The sequence below is a fragment of the Protopterus annectens genome, chromosome 1.part0 (genome assembly GCF_019279795.1).
Source record: "Protopterus annectens isolate FY-2018-M chromosome 1.part0, PAN1.0, whole genome shotgun sequence".
Classification (NCBI taxonomy): domain Eukaryota; kingdom Metazoa; phylum Chordata; order Ceratodontiformes; family Protopteridae; genus Protopterus; species Protopterus annectens.
Window position 1 is genome coordinate 25,566,510 of NC_056725.1, and position 18,874 is coordinate 25,585,383.

The 18,874-nt window shown below is 41.9% G+C and overlaps 1 protein-coding gene across 1 annotated transcript in view; it reads right to left on the minus strand.

Moving 5' to 3' along the window:
- The window catches only part of MARK4 (microtubule affinity regulating kinase 4), a 3,074,992-nt gene that overhangs the window by 602,049 nt on the left and 2,454,069 nt on the right, over positions 1-18,874 (minus strand). The gene's annotated exons all lie outside the window — the stretch shown is intronic.

An 18,874-nucleotide genomic window follows, 5' to 3' on the forward strand; every position in this document is an offset into this window, starting at 1 on the left:
TTAGGTTTGTTTCCAAATGATTTCCTTTATTTCTTTAAGTTTTTCAGTAAATAACAAATTGTTTCTCTTTTCAGAACCCACCACTGTATACACTGAAAAGCCTAAGGTTAGAACTGCCACATCAACTAATCTATACCCAACTTCTTAACACCTATACAATTATCCAGTATCCATCTGTCTGTTCAGCACTAAAAAACATTCTACACAACTATGCTCCCAATCGGTCACTGTGATCCAGTGACCAAAAACTCCTGTCTACAGACCTAGCAAATCTGTTGGGCATTGTCTGTACTTGTACAGGGTTGCCAAGGCCTGAAACTCCTTACCTGTATCCATCACGTCTATACCCTCCCTCTCATCTTTCAAAACCACACTGGAAGACTTCCTAGCTAAAATCTGGCTATGCTCTTGCTCAAATACAGGAAAAACTATACCTCTAATTGTGAACAGGTATGTTTTCATTCCTTATACTCCCTTACTCTCCCTTCTTCTCTTACTTCCTTACTGCTATCTAATTTTCTTCCCTGACTTTCTCTCTAAATATAGCATAAGCCTGTTTTTTTCCTCGCTTCATATTGCAATTCCTATTTGTACTAGACTAACTTACCTTTAACTTCTCTAAAAACTGTTTAAAATTTCTCTAAACATTAAATGATTGTCATATATCTTGTATCAATTTTTAACCAATGCTTTTATATTGCGTCTAATTTGTTAGGTTTACTATCAAAATGTCAAACGGAAAAATAATTTTGTTCAACACACCGAATATAAACAACGAAAGTCAAAATGCATAACACGGCACAATGTTGAATCAGCTGAACGAATACAGCAGATTCGACATTGTTGCCTAACAGATTAAGTTACATCTGTATAGGAGCTCATGTAAAGAAAACTCCTATACCTAATGTCACGTTTTTGCAGGGGGGCAAGCACCCCTGTGCCCCCCATGCCACCTAACTGTATATTCCAACTCCGAGATCGCACTACAGTGAGGAAAAGGATGAATTTCCCAAACTGCACTGTACCGTAATCTCTGTACAGTGCTTCGGGTTTATACTAGCGAATGCACATTGCAATCGCTGATATAAACATTCGAACACGGAGATGTTCAGCAAGATGGACATTTGAACATCTATGTTTCAAATTTTCCATCTGCGAAGCACCTCCATTCGACATTTTGATAGTAAACCAATTTGTTATTATTTAAACTACAATTTTTTTGTTTCAATTGTGAAAAATATAATTGTTCTTAAAATGTTTTATATTAATTTGGAGCATTTCTCCCTGGGCCTCTGCTGAAAATGGGCTTCTACCCAGCTGGTCTTTCCTGATAATTAAATGTCAGTTAATCAATAAATAAATATTTCTAAACATTCCTGAAAAAATAGGGAGCTAGAATGCTGACACTTCACACTGCAACTCGCTACAGTAAAGTCATTTACCTCAAATGCAACAGAAATTATGTTTGATATACTTATGATAGGCATACTATACATAGGCAGTCAAGCAACTAATGAACAAATGGTGCAGTCATTAATAAAAAGAAAGCAAGAAATAAGGGAAATAATTACAACACAGAATCTGAATGATCATTAATTTATGCCAAAATTATACTTTCTGTTATTTAACTATATAAGTAACTATTTAAATGTGCCCTAAAATGCACTTCACTCATCCTTACTTTTTTTCTAGATGTTCCCCTTATTCACACTATCACAGGACAAATGTGCCTTGCAGGTGAAGAAATCATGCTTGCACTCCAAAAGCCTCAATTAAACTGCCATATGCCCAGGAGTTTGGCAAGTACAACATACAACTGAACACACATTTGTTTACATAATTAACCACTTTACCAGTAAAAACAAATGTAAACTAAGTTTATTGTTTGGTTAATCCTGAAAATAGCAAGAAAAAATGACCAAGAGAGGCAGTAAGGATTCAAATGAAATGAAAATGGGATGGATGACCAACGCTGGTTTAGAAGTGAAATGAAAAGAGTCAAAACAATTGACCATGGACAAGATGAAGAAGGAGAAAAGACCAAAATGGATATGGTGCTTAGAAAACAAAGTTAAACACAACTCTAGATGGTTAATGTGCTGAAATGCATAAATAGACTGATAGTTATTGTAAGTCTGGTAGCTTCACATATCTACTACATTCATCTGTCGAACATTAAATGCTGTTTACTGTACAAAATACATTCTAGATGCAGACTGTTCCAAAAACAAAAGTCTTATGGCTTAATAAAAGTTCACAGCGAGAACCTTCAATGCAGCCCCCCATACAACTTCTTTCAGTAGTTCACTTTCTCCTCTCTCTCTCTCATTTCCTCAAAACCTCTCAGTAGATCTCTCTTTGTAATTCCTATTAACAGGAACAATTTACAGCTTTGTCTTCTTCCAGGTCTTCATTTACTCTGTCTTAAGATCCACTGCTCTGGACATTAAATCTACTTCTTGGAAGGGCAAACACCACCCTGCAGGGGCTTTCCACAGCCCACTATTTATACAACTTATTTATACAACTTGTTTTAGTAAGCAAACCTGCTCTGACTAATGTAGCTACACTTCTCTCTGTTCTTAAAAAAACATGCTCATTATCATAAAGAAATACTTCTGCTTAAGTAGCTGTGTTTTATTTACAAGTTCACAATAACAGTTCTAGATATACTCCATTTGCATCAATATTTGCAAACTTTTGGGTCACTTGTACTTCACTGTTTGGTGTGATCTGCCAGTCTACGTTATAATAAACCTTATATGCAGAAAGGAAAAAAATCACATGATCATTTGGTAGGTCAAAAGCCTGGCCACCAGATGAAGGTAAAGAATGACGAGGAAGAACAGAAGAAAAAAACAGAATATTTTGAGAAGGGGATAATGAATAGGGTAAGACATGGAGATGAAACAGTCAATTAAGGAGGTAAGGAAAATGATATGCAATCACAAATTACCAAGCCTGAGTCAAGTTTCTTGTATCTAAAATTTCCTCTCCCTCAGCAGGAAAGTAAACCTGTTTAGTGGTCTGTGTACAATCCTAGAGAGGCACCACTCTTAGCACATTGTTAACTCTTACACTTAGGATCTGAAACCTCAAACAACTCCCATGAATAGGGAAACGTAATCAAGAAGGGGTAATTTAAATAACAGGTCCCATGCAGAGAGAGAGGAAAAGAGACCAATAGTGTTCAGCCTGCTTCAACGAATATCTATACTTACGTAAAGCACAGAGCACAAGATCTTTCTTATAACAATAGTAAAGGAACTCCCATATAACTAAGAAATAAAATCAGTCACAATGAAAAACTATATTTTTACCAACATTAGGAAAAAAGTCAAGTTACTGTGGTCACTGTTTTCTAAGTTTCATATGGATAATCTCCAAGCTTCTTAAAGAAATGTCTTCAGCTGCAAGGCAGCCACGGTTATTACAGCCACTGATCATTTTTACCCAATTACCTTGTGTAAAACTGCACAGCAGCACCCTGTGGGACTACTGCAACGGGGAGGTCTGATTATTATTATACCTCATCTCCTTGATGAATGATGTCTAAATGAATGAATAAATGCACTATGACAAAAAATCACAACTATCTGCTGCCTTATCCCCCCCCACACACACCTTTGGAACTTTGATTAACTTATGCCTCACACATCAGTCCAAAAGTAAGACCACCAAATGATTCTGGAGATCCATATCCTCAATTCTAAACCTGGGCACAAAAAATAGTCCATGTCCATTTCCAGAAAAAGTCACAGAGAAATAGCCAATCTCTAACTCCCATTTCATCAACACTATAACAAATACCACCAACAACTTCCCCCAACAACAGTCTTTACTTTTACTGTACCATCAATACCATCCTCCCTAACCCAGTCTTCTCCCTCCTGATCCTATCTCAGTTCTTCTGAAATTACAACCCATCTAACACCCACATTCACTCTTAAACCCGTTCCAACTATTACCATAAAAAGAAAACTACTCAAACTCAAAACTAGCTCTAAAGCAGCTGATATTCTACCCACAGAAAATCTAAGACTTGCTGCTGATGCAATTGTCTACCCTATTATAATAGTTATAAACAGATCCATCCTTCATAGATTCATACTAGGCTATCTGCCCCTAGGGCATTTATAAGCCTAGCCAGAGTGTGTTTGGCTTTCGCCACCCATTTTAAATTAATTTTGCTATGCCCTTTTTCGAGGTTAGTATACTGTGCCTCTGTCTAACAGTGACACAGAAGTGATACCCGGGGTAAACCTATGATCTCCCATCCACTCATCAAGATTCCTCTTGAAGAGAGTCAATGAGGGACTCTGCCTAACCTGGACTGGGATTTTATTCCAGAGTGAAGGGAGCCTCTGGGTTATGAATCTGTCCCTCCAGCATGCCCTATTTATTTCAGTGCTGAGGTTCAAGTCTCTCGAGCCAGAGCTCGATGGGATTTGGATTTTCTGAGGTGCAGCATGTCCATTAATTCCGGGTTGGACATGGCTTTATACGCCAGGCACAGATCGCCTCTGAGCAGGCGGTATGCCACTGAGTAGAGCTGGAGTTTCTTTAACCGGGCAGCATATGGCATCTGTTTGAGCCCTTTGATCCTCTTGGTGAGGTACTTTTGGGGTCTTTCCAGTTGCTGCAGGTGTCTGGTAAGGTACATCCCAAAAGGGACATTGTACTCAATTATGGGCCTGATGAGGGATGAGTAAAGAGGCACGATGACCTCCCCTGATCTAGATGTGAATCCCTTCATAATTAGGTGGGCTATATAAAATGTTTTTCTAACCACTTTGGCCACGTGGTTGTCAAATGAGAGATTGCTATCAACTTGGGTCCCCAGGTCCCTAATTACTTCTTTTGAATGGATTACCACCTATGTGGTAATTTGTGGGCACTTTGTTTTTGCCAAAGGGGGTGACTATACACTTTTTGGCGTTTAGCTTGAGGCTTGAATCCTACATCCCCAAAATCTGGAAAATGGCACATATTTTACCCCTCCACAAAGGCAGCAACCCCACTGATATCTCTAACTACCATCTTATTATTCTTTGTCCTATCTCCAAGCTTCCGGAGAAATGTATACAAGATCATCTTCTTGGCATTCTCATTAATAACCAAATTCTGTCAACTACACAACATGGCTTTAGACCAGGTCACAGCACAATGACTGCTTTAACTTCTTTCAAGAATATGTCAACAAAGCCAGACACTCTGGCAAAACTATTTCTTCCCTATTTCTTGGCCTTTCAAAGGCTTTTGACACAGTCTCTCAACCACTATTTCTAATCAACTCTCTCAGATTGGACTCTCCCTCTCTTCTCTTAACTCCCCCTCTTCTCTTAACTGGTTCTCAAAGTTATCTATCAGGCAGTTAAATGGAACGCCTCCCTCTCTTCTTATCTTCTCAACTCTCCTGGTATTTCCCAAGGCTCTATATTAGGATCCCTCTTACTTAGCATCTTTATTCATAATCAACACTCTTAATTCAGTCAGGGCTCTCTAATACACGGATGAATGAACTATTTTTGTTCTGCTAACTCTATAGCTGATCTCCAATGAATTACTCAACTGGTTTAGTAAAAAATCCTTTGTTACTTAATCCAAACAAAACTAAAAGCTAATTCTATTCTCCACTAAGGGAAAAGAAACTTTTAAACAAAGCTCTCTCAGAGCAAAACAGTAACTGAATTTGTTACTTACACTAAATCACTCTGGGTAACAATAGATGAGCAGCTAAAATCTGATCTGCGCATTCAGCATAATATTAATAAAACTCACCAAAAACTAGCCATTCTTTATAAGACCAAACACTTTCTTAGCCCTTCCAGTAAGAAAAAAAGCATTGCTATCACGTCTACTACTCTCTCTCATCTATGGTGCCCCATTACTCACTAATTTACTATCTACTCTAAAACAAAAAGTTGAAATGTGTTATAACAAAGCAGCTAAGTTTGCCACAAATTATTTACATTCTTCCCATCACTGCACAGCTTTACACTCTTAATTGGCATGAACTCCCACACTATCTTTCCTACTGCAATTAACTGCACATAAAATAGTATACAAATCATCATACTCTGTCCTGCCCTGACCTCAGTATTCACCAACTATCTACCCAAAAGGTGTCTCTGATCCAGGAATTAACACATTTTCAGGAACACAAGCCTAACCTACATGCTGGCCAACCTCTATACTCATGTTCTGTAGCCAGAGCCTGGAATGCTCTTTCATTAACACCTAGATCTAACCAAAACATTGTATCATTCAAAACTTCTTTACAGAATTACGCCCGTTCTATCTGGATCTGAGCTTGTACCAAGCCTCCATCTTTTAAATCCTGACTACCTCTACTTCTGGAATTCATTCTTACATTCATATTCTCCCTTGTCTTAATGTTTCCACTCTACCTCTTTAAATAACCTCTACCTATAAAAATTGCCTGGAATAGGCTGACTTCTTCTATGGCAGAAGCTTCATATAAAGTTGTCTGTTTACAAATATGTGATCTCACTCTGTAATACAAGTTTGAATTAATTGTAACTAGCTGACATTTGTAGTTTTATCTCTGTTTCTACCAACTGTTCAACTGCTTGTCTATGAATTTGTTTTTGCGGAACTTCTCTAATTCTTTAATACTGTTCTAGGTACACCGCACATGTATTTTGTGGAGCACTTCTCCTCGGGCCACAATTGAAAATTGACTCAATGGCTCAGTTGACTATCCTGGAAAACAACTGCCAATAAATAAATAGTCAACATGAAATGCACATAGTGAGCTTGTGATCTTCCTCTTCTTCAGCTGGTGAGTGAAACATGCAGCTCACTTTATTTTGCAGAACTTGGCACCAAAGGGGACATTTTGAAAGTCTGTGATAGTATTATATATTGAAAACAAATATACTTAGCTGCTTTTGTTTACTGTTGTCTTACAAAGTAATGATTAACAGATTCTGGTAATGAAAGCCCAAAACCGAGTTAGCTAATTCCAGTACTACTGGAACATAAAAACATTACTCTAGTATTGTTCTGGGTCCTGTGTTTAGGCTTGTGTTATGAGATTTGCTAAGCATTCATCAATACAGCATAAATAATGAAATTGTTAATGATAGAAAAAAATGTCCACTCAGTACAATAAAGTTGCAAGTTAGAAAACATTACTACTTGTTCCATTCATAGCCATAAAAGGCAATGGACAGCGTGAGCAGATAGGAAAGCTGTAAAAATATAGGTGCTGCCTGAATGGCACAGTATATCTTCTGCAACTCGATAAGACTACCTTGTAGAAGCCTACCCTAACTGTCAAACAATGACACAGCAAACAGAATATTTCATAGTAAGAAAATATACAGACATAAATGGTAGGTAACACCTGAGCAGGACACTGAGGATAAGCGGGAAGTCATTATCTGTCTGCCTCATTAACCCAAAGTGCAGCAAACTAGGAATACTGTGTCATTAACAAACAACATCACTACTTAGGAAGATGGCACTCCAGCAGAGAAGTAAGCTGCAGTAAAACTGCTAGCAGCCCTATTGTCTGACTTCTCACTTAACCAGACAGTGCTCCTGGCCCTAGGCCATCTAACAATATAAACTCAACATAAGACAGTCCTATTCAGATTTAGCTGAACAAAACCTTGTATGAGAACTGTTGCAGATTATTATCAGTGATTTAAGTGCTGAAGCAACACTTGTAGACATAACACTTTATGTTTAGAGCTCCTGAACTACAGACATGCAGCAAATTGTTCTAAACACATTGTGATGGCCATCTAAGTGTTTGGATATCATATGGACAAAGGCACCCATGAGGTTTACAGTTTTTTTTTTTAAACAAAGGCCCACTCTTGATAGCTTCTACAAGAAAAGTACAGTTCTGCAAAATCTTACCATAACAGTAGATGTCCCTCTCTTCATTGCTGCAGTATTCTTTACTAAAGGGATTCCCTGCCAAGGGTAGTCCAATGTCCGGCTCGTACAGCAAAGCCTTAGGATTACTAGTACATTGTACATCACATGCATGCTCCCTGCTCACAGAGTAGGGATAAAGGCAAAAATACAGATGTACCCAAGTCAGAACTGAAAAGCCCCAGGAGGAACAATGGTCCACGAAGTACAGAGGAACATGTGCATCCAGAAGGAAAAATAAAAAAAGCTGTAAAGAAAAGAGGGAGGGAACGAATACTGCAAGTACAAAAGCTCAAGAGAAAACTTGGGAGGAGGAGCAGAGCCCTCAAAAAACCCGTGCAGGATAGCCCTGACAAATCCGGCTCTTGCTGTGGAGACAACATCCAGCTTGCAATGTTTAGTAAAAGTATGCACAGTAGTCCAAACAGCTGCCTCAAGGATGGAATTGGCATCCAATCCTTTGAAAAAAGCACCAGAAGAAACCTCAGCCCTGGTAGAATGAGCCTTAACAGATGTAGAAAGGTTTTTCCCATGAAAAGAGCAACAAAAGGAAATGGCGTTAGAGATACAAGAAGAAATTGATGGCTTAGAAACCACCAAACTAGAGACCTAGGATGAAAAAAAGGTGCTCAGATTTATGTATGGCTTTAATTTTAACTAAGTAATATCTAAGTTGTCTATGCAAATCCAAGGTGTAAAGAACCTTATCACTAGCAGACTGGAGAGAAGGGAAAATGTGGGCAAATGAAATGACTGATGAGGAGACAATTCATTAATCACCTTGGGCATAAAAGAAAGATTAGTACAAAGAGACACCTTGCCCCTATGAAAAACTAAATAAAAAAAGAGGAACAGCTACAAGGGCCTGAAGCCCAGAAGCCCTTCTAGCTGAAGTAGGGGCCAAAAGAACAGTCTTCCAAGTACAGTGCTGTAAGGAAGCTGACGCTGCAGGCTCAAAAGGAGTCTGAGTCAATTTTTCAAGAATAAAATTAAGGCCCGGAAAGAAGGAATAGGCTTCCTTGGAGGCTAGGAAGGACACCTTTAAGGAATTGTTTGACCTCAAATCTAGAAGTCAAAGTCAGACAAACGGAATTAGCTGAAAGGCTGAAGAGTATGCAAACCCAGCAAGGAGCAATTCACACAAATGAGAGAGAACCAAAGGAACGTCAACAGAAAGTGGATGCAAGTTACAAGCAAGACACCAAAGAGAAAATCTCTTCCATTTGGACAAAAGACTTCCTGCAGAAACCAAAACACATTCTCAGAAAAAAGTGCATAAAAAGGGATCAAAACCCTATAACACACTGTCAGTTGAGTGGACAAGTGAGTATAGATAAGAAACCCTTTGTCCCATGTGAATGGGTCTACCCTGTCAGGTAACTTGTGATAATTGCCCTTGGCTAAGTGCAGAAGAGGAGGATCCAATACTGTCTGGGCCAAAAGGGAGTCACCAACAAGATTCCGGAAGAGTCTTAAGTGGAGGAAAGAAATAAATAAACAACCCCTTCCAAGAAAAACAGAGGGCATCCACCTTCCAATCCAGAAGACATGGGACTCTTGTGCAAAATACAGTAAGTTGTCTGTTCAGAGGGGAGGCAAAAAGATCCATCAGAAGAGCACCCCACTGGTGGAAAATGTCCCTAAACACAGCTCTGTGAAGCATTCATTCGTGAATCTGTGTTATGGATCTGCTCAAAGAGTCGGCCACAATGTTCTGTTCTGAAGGAATACAAACAGCCTGAAGAGTCACCTGATACAGGACAGTCAGATCCCAAACCTGAACAGCTAGTCTGCTCAAGAGGTAAGATCATGTCACCCCTTGTTTGTTGACGTACACATCACTGTGGTATTGTATGTAAATATTTTGAGGGGCCTTGGAAGGAATAGAGAATGGAAGGCCTGAAAAGCCAGGACAGCTCTCATGTCTTTGATGTTTATACAGTCCTTCCCCTCTGATGAAGGGACCAAAGGCCCTGAACCCTTACAGGGCAGAAAGAAGCTCCCTACCCCATGTCCTTTCATCCTACAAAAAGCAATCACAGGAGTGAGGCATTTCGTGAAGACCCTTGGGGCAGTAGAGAGGCCAAAGGGCAAAGCAGAGAACTGAAAATGCAAGGAGGAAAGAGAGAAACACAAAGATTTCCTGAAATGTGGATGAACAGGAATCTAGACATAGGCATCCTTGAGATCTAGAGAGACTAGAAAAGCCTGAGGTAGAAGAAGAGGAAATAGGGTTAGAAGGGATAGCATTCAAAAGGAAGGAATCTTTAGAAAGAAGTTGAGCTGAGAAAGATCCAGAATGGGTCTCCAGGTATCTTCTTTCTTGGGAACCAGAAACATTCTGGAACAAAACCCCTTCTCCTTTTGAGGAGCAGAAAATGCTTGAATGGTACCTTGAGAAAAAAGGCTCTGAAGGACATCCAGAAAAATGGGCAGCTATTCTTGAGTAGGTTGAGGAATGCCCAAAAAAGGATGAAGTGATTTCCTTACCATGCAATACCCTTGACGAATGATGGACAGAACCCAAGAATCTTGAGAGATCCTTAACCGATTGTAAAACCTTAACTGATTGTGAAGAGACAGGGAAAGATGAAGAAATAAAGGAATTTGACTTAGTAGAGAGGAAGAAGACAGTCAGACAGAAAGTACAGTTGTGTACACTTACCATAAATGTAGATGTTTGGGTGTATTCACTGTTGCAGTCATCACATTTGGATTATCCTGCCAGAGGTAGCCCTCAGTCGGCCCGAATACTAGAGGCTTAGTATTTCTGTGTCAGTTGCTGTTGCTCCAGGACTGACGTCAGGTCGTCAGTGGTATAAAATCAGGCAGCCGACACCATTACATCAGTTTTTCTTGCCCTGTCAGGAGCCCTCAAATAGGGAAGCTAGGTTATGGTGGAAGAATACCACCAGTAGAAAGAAAATGCCACAAAATCCCTGTAAGGAGAGGGAGACAGACAAGTGGGATGGAGGGAGGGAAACCAGGACTGCAACAGTGGATACACTCGAACATCTACATTTATGGTAAGTGTACACAACTGTACTGTTACTCTTCATGTTTCACTGTTGCAGTCATCACATTTGGGTTGATTCCCAAAGCTGAAGGAAAGGGTGGAAGCAGTCAAGAAGACTGTGAGCTGGCTAGAATGCCCTGCAAAACTGCGGTGGCAAAGCCTACCCTAGATTTGGAGAAAATAGGCAGGTGGTAATGCTTGGTGAAGGTATGAACAGATGTCCATGTTGCAGCCTCCAGGATGTCCCTGGTGGGGACCCCTCTGAGAAAAGCTGCAGAGGTGGAGGTTGCCCTAGTGGAATGTGTCCTGACCCCCTTTGGGGGTGGTTTCTCATGCTGTCTGGAGCAGAAATGGATGCAGTGTGCTATCCATTTGAAGATTGTTTGTTTGGATATGGCCTTGCCCTCTGCCCCTGCTGTGAAGCTGACTAGCAATTGATCAGTTTTTCTAAAAGATTTAGCCCTGCCCAGATAGAATCTGAGCTGTCTGTGCACATCTAGTGTGTGCAGAATCCTTTCCCCCTTGTTTTGTGGGTTAGGGAAAAAGGTGAGCAAATGTATGGATTGATGGAGACCCACAATGGACACCACTGTAGGCATGAAGGATAGGTTAGTCTTGAGTGAGACTGTCAGCATGGAAAATGATGAAGGGCTCTACAGCCATGAGTGCTTGAAGTTCTGATACTCTTCCAGCTGAAGTGATGGCCAGAAGCAAGGCTGTCTTCCAAGAGAGAAATGTTAACTCTGCTGAAGCTGCAGGTTCAAAGGGGGTAAGGGTGAGCTTTTCCAACACAAAGTTAAGGTCCAACACTGGGGTAGGAGCTCTTCTGAGTGGCCTTAAGTTGTTAACCCCTCTTAGGAACTGCTTGATGAGAGAGTGTGAGAAGAGAGGTGGCTCTGTGCTGTAATGAGTGGAGATGACAGAGGCATGAATTTTAATAGAAGAGAAGGATAGACCCCTGTGAAGTAGGTTGGTCAGGTAGTCCAGGATGAGAGGTAGGGAGGGCTGTGCTGTTCCGGCTCCCTTAGCCTGGATCCAGGTGCAAAACCTTTTCCACTCGTCAGCATAGGATTTTCTATTGCTGGGTCGTCTGGCATCTAGGACTTGCTTGCTTAGGCTGGCAGCTGGAGGGGTGGTCAGGGAATAAGCCAGGCTGCCAAGTTGTGGGTCTGCAATTGAGGATGCATGAATTCTCCATTCCCCTCGGTCAGAAGTGTTGGGATCTGAGGTAGGTGCCATAGTGGCAGGGGTGACAGTGCTGGTGTGGCCAGTCTGGGGCAATCAGGACTGCCCTCGGTTTTTCCTCCCTTATTTTGAGCAGTACCCTTGATATGAGTGGTAGAGGGGGAAATGCATAGACCAAGAGGTTTACCCACTGGAAGGATAGAACATCCACTTTCCAGACCTTGCTGTGACGTTCCCTGGTGCAGAATTTTCTGAGCTGATGATTGGAGTGGGACGCAAAGAGGTCGACCTTCGGGGTGCCCCATTTCTGTGTTACAAGGGTGAAGGTTCTGTGGTCTAGCTGCCACTCATGTGGGTCTAGCAGGTTTCTGCTTAAGTTGTCTGCCAGAGAGTTTAGACAGCCTGGCAGGAATTGTGCTAGCAGGTGTAGTTGCATGACTGAGGCCATGTGCCAAAGGGTCGTAGCGAGCCTGCAGAAAGGATTAGAGTGAGTCCCTCCCTGCTTGCTGATATACTACATCACTGTGGTGTTGTCTGTTTTGGTCAGTAGAGGACCCAGGGAGAGTAGGTGTCTGAAGGCTGTCAGTGCGTGCTGAACAGCTAGCATCTCTTTTTGGTTGATGTGCAAATGCATTTGATTTAGGCTCCAGTGGCCCTGAATGCACATGCTGTCCAGGTGTGCACCCCAGGCATAGTCTGATGCATCTGTGGTGAGGGTTTGGGTGGCGTTGTGAGAAGGGAAGTCCTTTGTTGTGGTCGCAAGCTGCTGCCCACCAAAGAAAATCTTTCCTTAAACAAGGTATCATTGGTATGAGAGTTTCCAGGTCTTGAGAGTGTTGACACCAAAGGCTTTTTAGGTATCCTTGTAGTTTCCTCATATGCAGTCTGGCATATGGAATGAGTAGGATGCAGGAGCCATGAATCCTAGAGCTTGCAGGATTTTCCTTGCGGATAACCGGGTTCTGGTGGCTAGTTGAGAGAAGTAGCCTGTCAGGTAGGCTTGTGTTTCTGGAGTAAGGAATGCCATCTGGGATCCTGTGTCCAGGCTTGCTCCCAGGAATACAATTTTTTGTGTGGGGACTAGTTTTGATATTTTTTCATTGACAGTATACTCCAGGGAGGTCAGTAGGTCCTTTACAAAGGTCAGGTGCTGTAACAGCTTTTCCTGACTGTCTGCCTGAATCAGGCAAATGTCTCAGTATGGGTAAATTTGAATATTTCTTTGTCTGCAAAAAGCAAGGGTGGGAGCCAGGCATTTTGTGAAAACTCTGGGAGCAGTGGATAAGCCAAAGGGAAGCACAGAGAACTGAAAGTGCATAGATCCTGTCCTGAAACGTAGGTATTTCCTGCATGATTCCCTAACTGGGATGTGTAGGTAGGCCTCTTTTAGGTCTAGGGTGGCTAACTAAGCATCCTTGGAAAGCATTGGTAGAAGTTGCTGGAGGGTGAGCATTTTGAATTTTGGTATCACCAGAAAGGTGTTTAGAATGGATAGATCGAGGATGGGGTGCCATGTGCCCTCTTTTCTGGGTACCAGGAAGAGTCTGGAGTAGAAACCTTGGCTTATCTGCACTGCAGAAAATGCTGTACTGCTCTCATGGAGAGCAGGGAAAGGACTTGCTTTTTGGCCTCTGCCCACTGGTTTGGAAGAAGATCTGGGAACCCTTTTGTGGTTGGCAAAGTGTGGAAATAAAATTTGTAACCCTGGGACACTATGTTGAGGACCCATCGGTTTGGTAATAGTGGCCCAGTTGTTTGCATGGAAGGAGAGTTTTCCTCCTAGGGGCACAAGCAGGTGGGCAGAGGTAAGGGGTGGAAGTGTAAAGTCATTGTGAGTTCTTACCATAAGGGGGTGGCTTTGCACTCCCTGCTTTGGAAGAGGAGGAACTCCCATTGCTTAGAACTCTGCATTCCCTGGGGCTGTTGTCTGGGGGCTCTGCTTCACCTGGCCTGGAGGGGGCAGGAAAGACCAGTGCTTGGAGGGGCAATGCCTACTGAACCTCGGAGGCTGGACCTGTAAGAAGTCTTTAACTGTCTGCATAGATTTCGCTTTTTCTTCCATCTTTTTTAACACCTCTTCTGCCTCGGTGCCAAATAAGTTGTTGTTCAATGGTACGTCCAATAATTTTTATTTGGCATGGTCTGGCAAGGTCTGTTCCTTAAGCCAAACATGCCTTCTAAGGACAGAACCAGTGACTGCTGCCCTGCAAGATGCTTCTAGTGTGTCAAAACCACACTGCAAGGTGTGCTTAGTTACTTGACGTGCAGAATGCATTAACTCTTTTAATTCTTTATTTTCTGCACAAGCAGGAAAGGAAAATATTTTTTGTTTGAGGAGTTCCATGGTATGCTGCTGATATTTCAGGATGTGGAACAGAAAATTTAATTCTCTAATAGCAAGGGTAGCAGAGGTGTATACTTTTTTACCCCATCTGTCTAAAGCTTGGGAATTCCTATCTGATGGGGTGGGATACTTAGCTGAAGTTGCTTTAATTCCTTTAGGTCCTTGAGAGATGACCTCTGGGTCAGCAGTAGCATTTCTGAAAAGAAATTTGAGAGAGTCAGGGACTCTAATACCTGTCGGGGTTCCTGAGAGCAGGAGGAAGGGTGTCAGCAGTCAAACTGTATTCCATAAAAACATCATCCACAACATCCAGGACTGGAGGAATGGCCAAAGGTCTGTGCTGTGGTACATCTAATAATTCCCAGAGTCTCTTTTTTGACAGAGGATAGTCTTGAAATTCCCATTGGAAATGCTCCCTTAAAGTATGAAGGGTTTTCCCAAATGAAAAATCCTCAGGTGGAGAGGCTAAACAGGTGACGCAGTAAGAATGGAAGTCTCGTGTGGTATTTGCTTTCCACAGGCGAGACAAATGTTAACTTTTTCTGACATTGTCAGATCAAGAAAAAAAAGAATCCCCAATGGGGCACTTAGCTTTAGAAGACTTCAACTTCAATTCAGAAACGAAAACTCAGGTAGTGGCTGCATCAGAATCCTCATAAGCAGAGTGGGGTTGCATATCTTCATATTCAGATGCATCAGAGTCATCTGACTCCTGTTCAGATAAAACTACTGGGGACAAGTCTCTTTTGCTTTTGGAAGGGGTAGCCTGGCTTCCCATAATAAGGTCTTCTGCCATTTTAAGCATTTGAGACTGAGACAAGGAAGCAGGTGCCTGAGCTTGGGTTGTCGATTTTTTGGGCATGGTTTGTACCCTGGGCCTTAGAAACTTGATAGTTTTAGAAAGAACTGAAGATGCGAAAGAAGTCCTCGGTCTGTGTCGAGTATATGTAGTGTGAAGTACTTCGTTGGAAGCCGGTGCCTGCTCAACGGCTCTGGACCCATCCAAGGTAGAGACATCAGCAGGATCCTCAGTTGAAGAACAGTCTAACTGCATAACGGACTCTGAAAGGGTATCAGTAGTGGCCTGAGAATCCACAGAAGTGGGCATTAGGGGCTGAGAAAGCACCTCACTGAGGACCGAAGAACTGATGACTAACTTAGCGGAAGCATCACCAGCAGTTTTGGACCTGTGTTGTCTGTCTCTGTCTTTATCCTTATGTTTTTTCAGAAGATCGGTAGTCGGATGGCTTACCGAAGCCATACTGGAATTCGAGGACTGAGAGAAAAAATATCTAGCTACAATAAGGCCTGACAACGAATAGTTCTGGCATTGAACAAAGCACAAAAGCAACAGCGAGGGCCGTCACGGTCTGGGCCTAAACAGGTGATGCAGTAAGAATGGAAGCCTCGTGTGGTATTTGCTTTCCACAGGTGAGACAAATGTTAACTTTTTCTGACATCGGTCAGATCAAGAAAAAAAGAATCCCCAATGGGGTACTTAGCTTTAGAAGACTTCAACTTCCATTCAGAAACAAAAACTCAGGTAGTGGCCGACCAGCACTTGTGCGAACTGCTTCCACTTCGGGCTCCTCGGCAAGAAAGACTGATGTAATTGCATCAGCTGCCTGATTTTATACCACTGACGACCTGACATCAGTCCTGGAGCGACAGCAACCGACACAGAAATACTAAGCCTCTGAGGGCTACCCCTGGCAGGATAACCCAAATGTGACAACTGCAACAGTGAAACATGAAGAACATCCTGGTTTGTTTGGAAAATAAGTCTTCCGTGTTGTAGGCATCTGAGGAGACTTAGCAGGAGGAGCCCTTGTAGAAATACAATGACCTTTGGGAGGAGGGCAAAACTGTCTACATAATTTGGGAACAGGGGGAACAAAATATGTTTCAGTTCTTGCAAGGACTTACCCTTCTCTTGCAAGGACTTAAAAAGCTCAGCAACAGAACCAGACAGATTTTTGTTGTCAAGAGTATCACCCATCAAATTAGCATTAACATCATCAGGTAAAGGCTAAAGGCGAAGCCAAGAACGTCTTAACACAGGACCAAAGGCAGATCTAGAAGAAACATCACCTGCATCATAACTACATTTAATAGAATGAAGAGCTACTTGAGAATAGAAAACCACCAAAGAAAGGGTCAAAGCCTTCCCCTCAGAGTCAGGAAGGTCAGAAATAACCTGAAAGGCCTGGGACAGAAGAGTTAAAACATACCTGATCATATTGGTCTGGCAGTTAAAAGCCCAAAAGGCAAGGGGAGCAGCAGTGCACACCTTTTTGCCTAACCTTTCCACGGCTCTACTGTCCTTGTCAGAAGAAAGTAATTTAGTGGAAGGTAACAGTTTGGAAGGTTTTTCTGAAGAAATGGAAACAACAGAGGGATCAGCAGAAGGACATTTGCAAAGAAACTTACAATCATCAAGCACCATATAAAACCTATTAAGATTTTAGAAGATAGGGGCTGAGAGTCAGTAGCCTGAGAAGCTGATGAAAGAGTGTCCAACAAGGTAGTAAGGACAGAAGGGATAGCAGAAGGCTTAGGAGATTCCATCTGGAGGAGTTTAGAATACCTCTTCTGGACAACAGAAAACTAGGTACAGACTCAACTCATTTAACAAATTCCATCATCTGAGAAATAGTATCCCCAAAGGAAAGCTATACAAAGGGAGAATCTGGACTAATGGAGTCCTTCTCCTCAGAACTATATTATAATGGAGAAGGAATCTGAGAGAAATAGGTTAAAGACTCTTCTTCAGAGTCCAATTCCTCATCAGAAGAGTCCTGCTCCCTAGGCCTCTCTTAAGAGTTGTAGAGGACCAAGGGGGGGGGGGGGCAGGAATAAAAACTCCCAGTGGGGGCTTCAAGGCCATGACTGCATTAAACAATCCATGTGTGAAATCTTGACAATGACCCTGAGGATCCTTAGCAGCAGGGGAAATATGCTTTGTTTCCAGCTTCTTTTTCAAGGGGACATCCACCATAAAGACCTTAGGTTAGGATCCTTGCCTAAACTCAATCAACGTAGTTGGGATATCCTCCCTGATAAGAATCTGTGGAATACCTCTCAGACATTATCAGTCATCATTCCTCCTCAACATCTGTAACGGACACCTGCAGAGCTTTTGAGGATGTGCAAGAAACAGGAGCCATGCCAGCCTCCAAAATAGTCGTGGCAGAGGAATCCAATGGAATGACCAGAGGATTATCTGGGCTTCCACCAGCCTCGAGGGAGGCATCCTGGGAAGGTAGTACATCAGCTGAATCCAACCTAACATTATTGGTCTTCCTGGCAGATGGCTGACCCTCGAGCGGGGACAATTCTGTCATTGCACCTTGTGCCAACAACTTAAGATGCTGGTTCTCAAGATAAATGGGTAAAGAGGAAAGATGACTGCAAACAGTTTTCAGGACAAATGTCTGACAAATCAGGCATGATGTATGGTCGTGATAAGTACTCAAACAAAGCAAACACTGCTTGTGATGGTCTTTATGAGGAATCTGTCTCCCACTTTGATACTTTTCCTTTCTAGATGACATGCAACCTTACAATAAAAGTAAATAAAATCAAGATGAGAATAAACCCCCCCACCCCCACACTTGTCCGAAATGGGTTGTAACCAGCAGATGGAGAATTCAGATTGATGACTGAAGACAGTGTTTGAACTAGTGGCAAAGAAGTTCTGAGGTAGATCCACCCATATGCCACCTTTAAGTCCTATGCCATGAGCAGGAAGAATATGTGTGACATACAAAGTACAAAGTACTAGTTATCCTAAGGCTTTGGTATACTGGCTAGACATCGCGTTACCCTTGGCAGTGGATCCCGAACATAAGGAATACAACAACAGTGATATGGAAGGACATCCGCTATTTATGCCACCTATCAAGCCTTTTGGTGACCGAAGGAGCTACCATCAGAAATTCAACCTCCTTGAACCTCCTACGGAGAATGTTCAGCTTCTTTCATCTCATCCTTAGCACAAATTCCCTTCTAGGAAAGGAGGTAAAATATTCACAAATGAAACTGCAGCACTGACTAAAAATCCAAGTCAAGAAAACAAAGCAAACTACTAAATGTATTTCCTCGTCAATAAATGGACGGGACAGCTTATGCTTTTACAATGGATACACAAGTCATTGCCAAAGAATAACTTCCAGATTTCCTGCTTAACATAAGTGACTGACTTATGCATTTGTTTGTCAAAAATGCTGCTGGCCTCTATGAATCAAAAATTAAATACTAAAACTAAAATGCTATTGTACATGGAAATGCCCCCAGCTCACCAACTTAATATTCCAGCTGTAGTGTGACAAACCTTCAGAAGATGAGTTATATCCACTTCTATTACAGTTTGGTTTGTTTTCTTAAAGTTTTAATTTCTCAATTCTGATGGGAGCTAG